Source organism: Scardinius erythrophthalmus (assembly GCF_964197995.2).
Source record: "Scardinius erythrophthalmus genome assembly, chromosome: 11".
NCBI lineage: Eukaryota > Metazoa > Chordata > Actinopteri > Cypriniformes > Leuciscidae > Scardinius > Scardinius erythrophthalmus.
Window position 1 is genome coordinate 43,889,208 of NC_138231.1, and position 14,594 is coordinate 43,903,801.

At 40.2% G+C, this 14,594-nt stretch overlaps 1 protein-coding gene across 9 annotated transcripts in view; it reads right to left on the minus strand.

Moving 5' to 3' along the window:
- The window catches only part of epb41l2 (erythrocyte membrane protein band 4.1 like 2), a 96,291-nt gene extending 85,048 nt beyond the window's left edge, over positions 1-11,243 (minus strand). For 8 of the 9 annotated variants that reach the window (XM_081377963.1, XM_081377970.1, XM_081377967.1 and 5 more), the window contains exon 1: positions 11,079-11,240. The gene's annotated coding sequence lies outside the window, so the exon portion shown is untranslated. Of the gene's footprint in view, positions 1-11,078 lie in introns of all 9 variants that reach the window. The other variant, XM_081377968.1, reaches the window with a different exon arrangement.
- Between the last annotated feature and the right edge of the window lie 3,351 nt (positions 11,244-14,594).

Below are 14,594 nucleotides of genomic sequence, written 5' to 3' on the forward strand. Positions count from 1 at the left end.
TCGGGAAACAGTCATGACTAGCTAGATAATTTCTCCAATGATGCATCTTATAATGAACTTATGTGGCCAAAAAAAGAATGACAAAATGTTTTATATCCGTCGACATCGATAATTATCACGATAAATGTCAAATCTTGATTTCTTTCAAGTTTAAAGTCAGATTTTTGCTCCTGGGTGAAAGTTGTAGAAACCAGAGACAGCTGATTGGTTTTATCATCAGAACATGACTAACACTTGCCAAACAGATTACATTTCATAATTAATATTACATGTCTCGTAGAAATGCAGATTTATGTTCATCAACAAAAACACCTGTAAAAATTGTAACAAGCTCAATTTTATGTTATAGGGTAAAATGTGGTCTTCCATAGTATTTGGATCATGTTAACCACAGGTAAAGCCAAGCTTTGCACCTGACTACCATGGTAAAATGTAACTATGGTTTCTATGGTATTTGTTATGAAAAACAGCAGCCTGAAGACATTCAGTATAATACAAGTGCACAAAAACTGCTATAGCTTAACAAACATATACTGTAATTATATTCCATGACTCCTTTAAAACATTTACGGCCGGTTTCACAGACAAGGCTTAAGCTAGTCCCAGAATAAAGATCATGTTTGAGCCGTTTGAACTGAATCATCTCTTAAAATATGCCAGTGTCATTGTTTTGTCTGAAGACGCACATCAGTAATGTTTTTTTCTAGGGCACATTTATAAAAGCTGAGAACTGCACCGGACTCTAACCTTTTTCACCGAATCTCACAGCGCTGATGAAGGTTTTGTGTGGCACGGGGTTCAAATGAGCAGCATCGTTTCATTAATGTTTCTCGTACACAACAGAAACGGCAGCGCTTATCGGTAAAGGCAAACTGGTACTGGCACCAGTGCGAGTCATTCAAGTTTTCTGTAATTTAATGTTTAAATATGCAAATTAGGCATCATCGAATTAAATATGCGCTAATTTGCATATATAAAAAAAAGTATTGGATAAAGCCAGGTTCAAAATTCTTTTTTCATTGTGTTCACATATTAGATGGGTAAAAATACAGAGGGATTTATGGCTATCTACTTCTGTTATCCTGTCAACCAGAATATAATGTCAATAGCCTTAAAAATTGATTTTTGCCATGTTTTTTGGAATAAAATGTTATATAAATCAGGCTAGGAATAATATATTTACAAATCCCTCTGTAAATGTCTTCATAATATAACTAGGTACAAGACTGGAAGGTTTGGTGTATATCGGTGCGACTGAAGTGGAGATTTCAGACTTGAGAGAAGTCATTTTGAGAAAATGGGCTTTAAAGATTTATCATCAGCCAATGAGATTGCGCATTTAGAGTTAAATCCCCCATTTTACTTTCACGATTGGTTGCTGATAAAAAGGAAATGACCATATTTGGATCCGACAGCATTGTACAGGAGAGAGAGAGCTTTCTAACGGTGTGTGTGATGACAAGGAGCAGCATGTTGATTAAGATCGGCAACTTTAGTTGAATTTATGAGAAATCTACAGACGCAAAGACAAAGTGTAGTAAAATAAAGACCTAAATGTGTATTTTGGACGTTTTTTCACCACAAGTCTGAAAGAACACAAATTGAAGACAAATATCCCCAAATCTCAAAATTGACCAGTGAAAAAAAAAACTATTTTTTTTGCCTGCCGTGTCTCGCCTTAAGGAAGATTCAATCGTAATAATTATCGTTATCACTTGATCGCCCAGCCCTAGCTGAATGAACCCTTTCTGTGTAAATGTGTATTCTGAACTCAGCTTGCTTCTGTTGCACTAACCCCGCCCACAGGGAGATCTGATTGGTCCATATCATAAGACATGATCTGATTGGCAGACTCATGTTCAGTGAGCACTGCCACTGTATGGACACCTGTGCGTTACAGACAGGCCACGAGTTCACATCACCCTGCTTTCCCTACACTACAATCCAACAGAGTTTTCCACTGGTTTTTGGATTATTGCAGAACATAATCTGAGATTCTCCGTTTCTTACAAATTGTGTTCATCATGATTTTGGAATTTGAAGCTCTTGAAGGTAAAAGGCTAAACGTAGGCTATAAACAAACTACGCTGGTCACTGTCATGGTTAAGCTTTAGGACAATGACCGCATGGTGACAGCTACACCTGGCTGAGTGTGTGTGGATATCTGCGGGGTCTTTCCTCTCTGTCACGGAGATGATGGTGTGTCTTCATAGGGCTTTCTGTGCTCTGATCAGGGCTTTTCTCTGGCCTCTTCATAGCAGTGAATGCTAATTGGTCCAGTTCCCACTGATGCTGTTGACTGTGTGCCATCATCATCATCATCATCATCATCATCTTCACCAGAGGAGAATCCCGCTGACCATCTCATCTTCCTCGTCCCGCTCAGACTGTCGGCTCAGTCCCTGCGTGTGATGATGAAGCTCCTTCAGGTTATCAGCATTACCTGTCGTGTGTGTGTGTGTGTGTGTGTGTGTGTGTGTGTGTGTGTGTCCGTGTCCGTGTGTGTCCGTGTCCCGCGGTCATTAGAGAGGAGCATGGATGAGAACGAGTCGGGACGCTCGCTCTGTGAATGGAGCCATTGTGCTGTGGTTTAGTGAGACAGAAGAGAGGGAGTGATGGGAGAGAGACAGGATTGGACTGTTCCCTAACACACAACACTGGCATGATCACAATATATGAGAATACTTTCATGTACAGTTTGCTTTCTTTAATAGTTTGGTCCAATCTGAGACGGGGTAAACTGTATAAAAAAAAAAATAAAAAAAAAGGATGACGCAACTTTAATCTCTTCCAATTGTAGAAAAGTGAAGCCGACAATGTCCATTTATGGCCCTGATATTATATATTTTTTAAACGAACATCAGTGTGATTAAAAACTACCTAAAATGGCAGAAAGCATCTTTGGAAAATAATTATTTGAAGTGTAGGCTAATTTGTTTTAGTTTGTCTCATTAGATTCCAAGGAGAGGTCCGGGTTTATGAGCTACACTGGGACCGATCGAACCGTTTCGGCTCTACTTTTCAGGATGCGGCACACGCATGATCAAAGCCTTCAGACACGTGTGTCCAAGCGGTCTAATAGCCTACACACACATATGCTGAAATGCTGTTTTGGTAAATATCCTCGTAAACTAGGGCTGCACGATTTTGGAAAAAAAAGACATTGCGATATTTTTTTTCCCAACGATATATATTGTGAGCCATCAATCCAGGCTAAAGTCAATAATTACCATTCCATGATATTAATAATTTCACTAATAAGCAAGCTTCATTACAAGTGACAAAAAAGCCACTTAATATTTTATTCCAAAATTTGAATATTTCTGTCAGAATTCGATGAACGTTCTACGCAATCCAACGTGGCGGCGCTCCTAACAGATGTTTGTTGTTCATTAGGCTATAATTCCTCAAAATAAGTAAAAATTATTCCCTCTCTCTCGGTGCTGATGCAGTGACGCGTTCATGTAAACGGCACCTAAAAGCTGTCACAAAGAACCAGCAAATGTAATGATTATGAATATGTAAAATATTACAATGAGACATTTTGTATATTAATAAACAAGTGTTTTCTGTAAAGATGAAGTTGACAATACTGACTCGCGATCTTTGCAGTAGCCTAGTGATCGCGCAGGAGAGAAATGCACTTTTCATATGGATTACATAGTTTTATTTTGTTTTGAATGGTTCTGTTTAAAAGTAGAGATTTCTGTAGATAATAGATATATTTCGCCTCCGTGTCGTGACTATGTCTGCTATATTTACTTTTTATTTATTAAATTCAGGAACTTGGATAATGAAACACTGATTAAAATTAAGATACAATTAATACAAAAACGAAATTCGCTTTAAAGAAAGGCTCTGTGCTTTCTGTTTGAGGTCTCTCTGAAAGTTTTAAAGCAGTCTTTTAGTGCTGCTTTCAATTGATTGTTAATTGCTAAGACAAAAGTCAAATTTCGTGCTCTCAACAAAACTCAGACAGACAGTCACATGCTCAGATACACATTTTCCACCGTGATGGTTCTGTTGCGGTTCCCGGCCAGTGTCCATTCTCAAACCGTATAGGCTAGTTTGCTGATAGTGCTAGGCGGATCATAATCCGCGGGTCGGGCGGCCAAGTCATAAAAACATAACATTCCAATAAACCAAGGGTGGATGACAGATAAATCATTATAATGTGTTGAGTTTAATAAAGACACGGAACTCTCATCACGGTAAAAAGCCGTGATTGTGCGTCACTCTTTCACTTTTGTTTTCAACAACGTAATTCTCCTCAGGGAAAACCATCAAGGAAACATATCAGGGCTCGACATTAACGCTTGTCCAGGACACATGTGTGTTTTTGTTTTTCTTTAAAGGACAAGTGAGAGAGAATTGTACTTGCCTAACCAGACAAATGCCCTGATTAAAACGGCAATATCAAAAAAACTAAATAACAAGGGAATCACAGAAAACGCGAGGATGATTCTGATTTTATTTAATTTAATATAAGTGGCGATTGATGGCATATAGTTGATAATAATATATTAGTCTTACCGTGTTTCCCAAAGTTTTGATTGTTAAAAGACTAGTGTCTTATTCTAATTGAATGTATTGATCAAACTGAAGAATTTGAAATGAAAGATGGAGCAAACATTTAATAAAATTAGGGAACAAATGTCCTTTATAAAAGGTAAAAAAAAAAAAAAAAAAAAAAAAGTATTCTGATAAGAGTGTTTTCCAACAGTGATGTACAGTTTGAAGGGAGTAAAGCCTCAGTTTAGGTTATTAAGGAAAAATGTAATTTTGCCAAAAGAAGAACTTTTAATTTAAATAAATGTTAATTTTAAATCAGCCTGCTTCAGTGTGATGCGTTTCCATATCATCATGCTTAACAGAGAATTTGAATAATTGTAATGTGACGATCAGATATCTAAATCAGAGAATATCATATTTTGGGCGGTTGGATTATTTAGTTTTAACAGCAGATTCGGGAGACTCAAAGTGCACCAGATTAATGAACTTATCTTTAAAATGTACACAATGCTCTTCCGGGGGGGCATGACCCCCGACCCCCCTAGAAGTTACGACCTCCACCCACTGAAATACTGTGGGAAACACAGTCGGCTATACGATGGCCTACGAAAAATACTTATCTTACAAATAAAATAGGCCTACATGATCAGGATTTTACCTCCTCCGCCTCGTTTGGATCTGGGAAAACCCCTGTATAGTTACTGTATACAGCAGTATTATTTTACATTTGATTACTTATTACATTTCTGTTGTAGGCCATTACTTCTCTGAACACCACTGTTGGTGTATCTTCCTGAAAAACAGTTTATTTCATTTGTATTTTTTGTCTGTTGTGTTTGCAATTAGTTTATTTGTTCTTATTCTATTGCTGCCTGTCTTCTGTAAGTGTTTTGAGGACTTTTACTTGCAGTTACTAACAGAGTATTAGCTTTTCCTGAAGTGACTGACATTTAGAATGACTGTTCTCACGAAATAAGACTGATCATGTTTGTCGAGTCGGTGTTGTGGTGTTGAACGCGTCTGTTGGCACACACACACGGACATCCGGTGTCATCTGAACGAACAGCTGTTAAAGCGTCTGTTCAGATCCACATGGACGTTTGCAGGTTTTATACGGAGAGCTGGATTTCTCCTTCTCCATTTCTCTCCCTAACAGCATTCAGCCATCATGCGGTTTGAGCACACAGTTAATATCCAACAGTAATACAGATGTTGTGCCGTAAACTCATCTTCACTAAGAGCTTAGGCAATCGCTTCAGGGTCTCTGACTTTCCTCTCACTCCAGGGCTCCAGACTGCGACCAAATGGTCGCATTTTGCGACCAAAATTTGAGAATGTGCGACTGAATTTTACATCCAGTCGCACATGTGCGACCAGTAATTATTATTTTTTTTACGTTAAACGTGGAAGGGGCGCGTCAAAGAATCCGGAATGTGTAGCAGGCCAATGAGTGTGAGAAGAATAGGGAATGGCCACTGTAACTGGCTAATGTGTGGAGGGGGAGGGTCCTAGAGATAAGCGAGCGCGCGTAAGTTAAACGTCTGTGGGAAGGAGACGGAGACAAATATCAATGTCACGGACAGACCTATTTTTTTACAGTCTATGGGACAGACACAGTCGGTCGGATGATGATAAAGGCCTGAACCCACTATTTTCGGGAAGACTGGCTACGAAAATTCAGCTGGTTGAGGTACTGTAAGTAAGGTGACGAACTCCATGAGCTGCGAATGTTGCAGTCGCTACCCCAGAACTGCGGGGAAATAGAAGTTTGCAGGCACTTCGCAGTTTAAACACAAAACGCATCTCAGCCTCAAGCAGAGTATTCCGTGACATGTTATTAAATAAAATGAAAAAAACTGCGCTGCGCTGCGCTACTCATTTCTACTTCATAGACCGTTTAATAGTTCGAACCAATAATAGACAGCGCAGAGCTTCTCTCGCCAGTCGCGGGCCGATCGCGATCACGCGAAACAGTTACATCGTGGAGATCCAGTGAAGAAATCCATTGAGTTCGCGACAGAATTAATAACATTGCTGCGAGATCCAGTGAGAAACATTCAGATTTGACGCAGAATTCTCTGTTATAAACCATATATCAGATCAAACAGCGCTGACATGGAAACCAGGAGAAACATGTGCAATGAGCGAACAAGTTATAGAAGGCTTTAGGTCCACAGATCAGCAACATTCATCTTGGATTTAATGTAGTAACACCACTTACTGTAACTATGGTATATCGTGGTTATAACAGTAGCCTACACATCTTTTTCCAGCACTTCAAAACTATAATATATTTAAATGTTATTTTTAATGTGTTGACCAAAACATTTTTTGTTCATCCTTTAAAGATTGTCCCTATTTATAAAACTAAAAGTTTCAAGAAGTAGGAAAACTCACACTTATTTAAAAAAAGAAAAGAAAAAAATATTAAATTACTATTGTAAACATAGCTGCAGAGGACGCTTATTGGCTATTTTCACTCCCTAATATCTATTTTGTCGCTCATTTTGCTTTTGAATTATTAAGACATTATGAATGATAATAATTAAAGTTAACTTTATCTATACACCTCAAATTAAGCTCAGTGCTTTGTCATCCCACAGTGCTACCAAATACTTTCTGTAGAACTTAGTGCCGCTGCCCTCAAATGTTAGTCTGGAGCCCTGTGAACTTAAAATAAAACTGCACCATACTTTCTGTACGTTAAGGCTATTTATTATCAAAGCATTTGTCAGTAATACAGTTATTTTGGGGGAAAATGTGAATAATTGCATTGTAAGATGATTTAAGGTGCGCCCCTAAATTTTCTGCTTGTGCTCCTAAAATTTTAAGTCAGGGGTTACAGCGCTCCTAATAAAAAAAGTTAGTCTGGAGCCCTGCACTCTGACAGCCAAGCAGGAGAAAGCCGGATGGTTCAGGCCTCACGTAAAGCCAGATGTGGCGTGCTGACAGTGATGCTGCGTCCTGTAAGCTGGAGCACAGGTGAGCCTGGAGACGGTTGCTATGGTGATGCGCACCTGTGTCCCGCCCACTGCACTAACATGAGACGAGTGAGAGGACAACACGCCTCGACCCGTGTTCTTCACGTGTGCTTTCTCATCAGGAAGAGCTTTATCCTGCTCTTCCTCTCTCACATCCCAAACTACAGGCAGAAGCGAGTGTGAACATGCCTTTCCTCATCACAGTCCGGCAAACACACAGCGCTGCACTCTCTTCATTCAGGAACTTTTCTAATCAGGATGGATTAAACAGTTACATATGGATTAAACTAATTAAGTACATGACGTGCAGATAAATGCATCAAACTACTCGTCTATAATCAACATTTGCTGTCGTTTGAGAATCATTACTGGAACTACATTCACACATGCAGTGTTATCATATCTACTCATATCTCAGTACTCGTTGGGTATTCAGCAGATCGGTGGGCAAGTACTTACTTTAATAGGCGAAGCTGCTAGCCAATCATAATCATAACAAGGACATTTGCATATACAAGTCTTAAAGGTACAGTAGCAAACAGCGTGTTTAACTGTAATAGGCAGAGAGGATGGAAACTGTGTTTTTGTGCCAATAAACCTCATTATAAGTGGACACAGGCTTAAATAACTTATTAAAATTGATCAGTGATCATTTGGAAAGTAAGATATTTAAATGCTCAGTTTTATGATCACAGCTCTGTAGTTTTAAAACATAATGCAGTGCAATACAATGATGATTGACAGATGAACAAATAAACCTTCCTCAAAAGCCTGATGATCATAATGATGATGGATGATCGAGTAAACCTCAGTGGCTTCAGTCCAGGTGAAATATAACAATATCAAAGTTATTCTTGCGTTTCCTGGATAAATCAGGCCAGATTTGACACAGAAAGACACATTTAATAATCCTGGAACGTTTTCCTCAAAAACCTTCATTTCTTTTCGACTGAAGAAAGATCTTGGATGACATCGGGGTGAGTAAATTACCAGCAAAAATTATTTTTGAAAGTGAGCTAATCCTTTAAACAGTCAAATCAACTCGCATGCAGCAACTTCCCAAAGCCAAATAACCCCGAATGGGTCAAACAAGACACTTCCCTTTACTCCAGACGTCCACACACACACACACACAGACAGACGGACGGAGGGGGTTTACACTTAAACATGCTCATGCTGCACTCGTGCAGTAATCTCACAACACACTCGACGGACAGGAAAGACTACAAACACAACACATGATGCTTTTCCTCTGTGTGTGTGTGTGTGTGTGTGTGTGTGTGTGTGTGTGTGTGTGTGTGTGTGTGTGTGTGTGTGTACACGGATCTGACAGATGGTCTGGGATAAAGCTACACTGGTAAACTCAGTGACCAGCTGAAAACCATCCAATTGGAAGTAACCCTTTCAAACCTCACCCAATGGAGGTCCGCTAGAGCCCCGAGACCCGCCGCTCGCCTCGGGCTAATCCCAGCGCTAGCGCCCGCGGGCGGGGACGCCTTCTCATGACGGGACGCCTGCGTTCGGCAAAACAACACCTAAAAGCGTTTAACAGGAATGAAGCCGTGCACCGGCTGCTCTTGTCAAACACTGAAGCCCGACTGCACTCCACACTCTCACACGCAAATATTTGCTCCAGAAACGTTCAGCATGTTGACACACACACACACACACACACACACACACACACTTCATTACAGGATACAGACCCTGCATTAGAGACAGAGGTACGAGGACAGAAAACTGCATCACACGGTCATGTGTAGAAGAAAGCACTGTGTTTCAGACAGAACTGTGTGTACAGAATGATAAGTTCACTTGATATCACTTTGTATTACACACACACACACACACTCTTGTTTGACACCACAGATTTCCCCTGAGAACTCAGCGTCCCATGCAGATACGCATACTTGCACTGCATTATGATTTTTGTGCGTGTAATGGAGCAGAAAATCGAGTTTGTGTTGATAAAGGGAGAGGGAAATTAAGGGGGTTTGCAAATGTAAAATTAAAAGTGTTTCTCAACTTCAAAACAGCTATTCTAGCGCAAGAGGTTCTCCTGGTGAACACAGTGTATCTGGATTCACACACTAGGTTTGAGATTGTTTCGGGCCTTAAGGTCACCATGAAATCAAAATTCACAATTCTTGTATTTTATGGAAATTTGCCGTGTTTATTTATTGGTTGCCATCGTGATTGTTTTTAAATTCATGCGTCTCGTTATCTTGAATCAGAATAAGTTCCTCCTGCAGCATCTCTTCTCTTCTCTGATGAAGAGGGCGGGGCAACCTGTCAATCACACGAGATCCACCAATAGCAGACCACAACCATCCAATCAATTCCCCACAGACACAATCAAGCCCCGCCCACATTTGTTCTTGTTCCTGAAGCGTTTCACTCGGATATACACGACACAGTACTAGAGACAAGATGATTGAAACTTCCATTTTATGCACTTTGGGAAAACATCGACCAACTAAAAATATATTTCCCTCCAAAAATTAAGTTGTCGGTGTGCGTAAATTCTCCAGTTACTGTCCTTTTACTAATTCAAAACCATAATACACCGCATTTAACAGTGTAAGACGTCTTCAGATGAACATCAAATAATTTTTCTGTGCATTTTTACAGCATTTTTGAGAATTTTAAATCTATATCAAATACCATGCTGCAATATTGTTATTAATATTTTAGTGAAGAAATAAAAATAAAAAACGAAGCTTGACTTTGAGGGTCGAGCGAGCCTGCGTTGTCGCGTCGCGGGCAGTGTGTGTGTGAGTGAGTGAGTGAGTGAGTGTGAGTGAGTGAGTGATGTAACGTAGAGCACATCTGGACAGAAGGTTCGCGTCACAGAAACGCTGCAGAAGATGGCGCCGCGTCATCCACGCGTTGATTGCATGTTAAAAACACTACCAGATCAAACACACAGCGAGGACGACACACACACAGAGAGAGAGAGAGCTGTGATCGCGCGCCAGCCACGCGGGCAACTCGCTGCATTAAGGGCACGTGCCGCTGAGTTTCAACGAACAAAACACGTTAACATGATTACTCCGGCCTCCAGCTGTTCGAGACGCCCTGCTGTTCTGCCGTCCATCACCCGGAGGAGCGGAACACACGCGTTCAGGCGAGCACTGCGATCGCTGTAAACATCACCAGGCTATGGAGATTACAGCCTTAACGTTACATAAAGACGCCATAGGGAATTTGACACAGCCGTGGAGAGTGTGTCCACATGTTAGATATGAAACACACACATTTAGCTTACATCACCACACAGTAACGGTTACAGGTAAAGGTAGACCAACGACATTCACACACACACACGATGAACACGAGAAGGCTGTAAATCATCATCACACGAGTCATTCAACACACAGATTCACATGGATTATACTCAGAGTGACCATCACACACACATAAACGAGTATTAATATTACACCGAACAGTTTATCTTCTGGAAGCCGAGACTAACGGCTCATACTGACGCGCTCCTGCAGACTTCAATCAGATCCATGCGGGATCATCCAGGGAAATACACACAAACACCGATGATATGATTAAAAGCAGCCTTAATCAGCCTACCTTATTCACTCTAGACGAGCTCAGCGAAACTTTCAGGATGAGGTCTCCGGGAAAGAGCTTCCGACAGCCTCAGAAATGTAAAATTGAAATTCCCACACCGAAATCTTTCTGGGAGAAAAGCCAACGTAGTGAAACAAGCGAACCTTCAACCCTCCCCTCGACGACGCGCTGAAACCCCGCCCTCTGCGTTATGATTGGCTGGCAGAAATCGAACTCGAAATGTAATTGGTGGGACTCGCTGTCTGTCTGGAATACTCGTCTGCTATTGGTGGGCTCTGGGAGTAGTTCATAATAAGGATGTTGACTGGCGAACTGCGGACAAAAGACTGTTGACTTTCAGTGAAATAGCGCTCACTAGTGGATGATAAACTCAAAGACACAGGAGCAGAGAACTAGTCAAATAATCCTGTCTATTTCACTGATAGTCAACTGAGCACTTAAGTAACTTATTATTAAGTTATCATACAGGTTTTATTCACCATGCTGTTATTGTCACTGCTCTAAACTACAATACATTAAACATGGGATCTCCTTCAAACCCAGTAAAACCTTTCTTTGTTTAACTTCTTTAATGACAGCGAACAAATCACCATGTTATTGCATAGGGGCGAATTCAGGTTCATTTATTTTGGACACTTTTTGCTATTGAGATGACTGGAAAAAGATGAATTCACCCTTATATATTGTCATAACTATAACTAATATTTGGGGTTCTCAGCTGTGATTAAGGGCCCATGCCGTCTCTCACTCATAAAGCATCTGGTAATAACGGCGGTGTTTTGGTAAGGCTGCTATTAGATAAAGATGGAATCTGTGAACTATTTTTGCATTTTCTGCACTTATTCTGGTGAAAAAAATGGAGAAACCTGAGGAATTAATTTAAATATGAGTAAATATGTTCAACAGAGTTGAGAATACTAAGGTACAACAGGGCTAAAGGCACACCGTAAGATAAATGTGCTTTTCACTGCTCCCATAGTGTACGATTGCAGAAATTGATGGAGCAACAGAGTCTGTGTGAAAATAAATTATAAAAGTGGTTTATTTTGTTTAAAAATCTTATAAATGTTGATGGCACACCGTACTGATACTAATACTTCAGCTAAAATAATGTGTTTTTAATAATGTCTAAGTTAATACATGCTCAAAACAATCACTTTTGCAACATTTGCACTATTTTCGGATTATTTTGATTTCATTTTTGTTCAATAAATATACTGTCATTAAAATATGTTCATTTTAAAAATACAGATACAAAATTATTCTGATATTTTGGACACCCGACTTAGTGATATCTCCTATCTGAATCTGATCATATCAACAGATGGAAAAGTGAGCAGCTGTTTATTATCATGTTAATTATTGTGCCTTTTACCTCAAATACCATACTTTACATATTCTGCCTTTATTGAAAAACTGTTGCTTTAATTACCTTGAACAAAACTGAAAATCATTAACAAGAGCTTTGTCTCAAAATATAGTCAATTTTTTAAATTAAAATTATTATTTAAAACTTTGTACCGTATAACTTTTACTCGCAGCTGAATAAACCATAGTATTTTATAAACTAAGTGTTTTCTCAGCTGAAGGTGTTTGTCGTAACCGGGCCCGGGTCATCAGTGAAGTGAAGGTTACCCATAATGCACCACACCAGTGCTCTGTGTTTCCCCCGAAACAAACCACAATAAAACAACAAAACACGCCATCTCACGTCACGTATTATTTAAAGTCTGCTTGAAATCGCAATGAATGCATGTTAATCCAGAGATCAAGCTCCGCCTTCTAATCAATCGTCCATGTCACTCAGGAATCTGTCACAATACACAGCATCGTTCTCAGTGATGATGATGATGATGATGATGATGATGATGATCAGTGTTCAGCTGCAGTCAGTGATCAAAACACTCATTCATCAACCAACAGCTTCATCACACACATCCTCAGTGTTGATCATGTGTGATGAAGCTTCTGTTTCACCATTCAAAGGTTAAATCACAATCAAGTGTGTCTAAATCTTGGGTTATTTTTTCTACCCAAATCCAAATGTGTAAGGTTAAATGTAGACAGTATGTTTTCAAAACTACATAAAATATGCTATACTGTAAAATATGATCAAAATAAAGGAATTATCATGCAAACCAGCAGTTGCGTGGAGTATTTAAAAAAAAAAAAGGTTTAGAGGATTTAAATTAATCCGTAAACATTAATTCATGTATGAAGTATAAAAAATAAATAAATAAAAATGAATTAACCTATTATGCTGGGTTAAATAAACAACTCAATTTGCTGGGTAGAATTAACCCAACGTGTGTTCTGTCCTGTATTAACCCAGCTCTTGGGTTGAACACCACACAAAATGGGTTGTTTTTTAACCCAGTGATTTTTAGAGGGTAGAAAACTCATTTGTTGCATGTAGATGAGAAGGTTTTAGTGTGTGTGTCAGAACAAAACTTGCACTCACCGGAGGACGGGCAGATGTCCCGCAGAGAATATGGCCATAATCCATCCGCATTCAGCGAGATTTATGGTGAGACACACAGACAGAGAGAGAACAGAGAGTTAGAAACTGAGCAGATGAAGAGGTGTGTGTGTGTGTGTGTGTGTGTGTGTGTGTGTACCTGTGTGATGCTGTTCTCCGGGGCTCAGATGACTCCGCTCACCTGCACACACTCATTAGCCTGATGTAGTGTATGCTAGGCTGTGAGATGTTCTTCCGCTAGCGCTGGGTCTGCTTCCGCTGACGCTCCTGTGAAACCCCAGAGCATGACTGTACAGATCTCACAGGATTATCACTGTCCAGCACTGTCCTGGACCGCACAGATCCGGCACACACACACACACACAGATCCTGCCGAGTGTGTCCCGCACTCAGAGTTACGCAGGCTAATACCTGAGGGTAAATATAGCTGTGCTGATCTGACCGTGGCCAATGCCTGAGGACCGCAGTGACTCTACAGCGGATTTAGGAGACAGTGACTCTGATGCTTTAAAGCCTCTTGATGCTAAGATTGGCCTTAGTCACATACTGTACACTGACACACACACACACACACACACACACACACACATACACACACACACACACACTAACACACAAACACACAAACACACACAAACTGAGTCTCTCTCTCACACACACACACACACACACACACACACACACACACACACACTCACAATGACAGTCTCTCACACACACACACACACACACACACACACACACACACACACACACACTGACAGTCTCTCTCACACACACACTCACACTGACAGTCTCTCTCTCTCTCTCTCACACACACACACACACACACACACACACACACACACACACAGTCTCTCTCTCACACACACACACACACACACACACACACACTCACACTGACAGTCTCTCATGTGTGTGTGTGTGTGTGTGTGTGTGTGTGTGTGTGTGTGTGTGTGTGTGTGTGTGTGTGAGAGACTGTTTAATTACAACTTCCAACACAAGAAATAGGAGAATAACAACCTCACAACATAAAG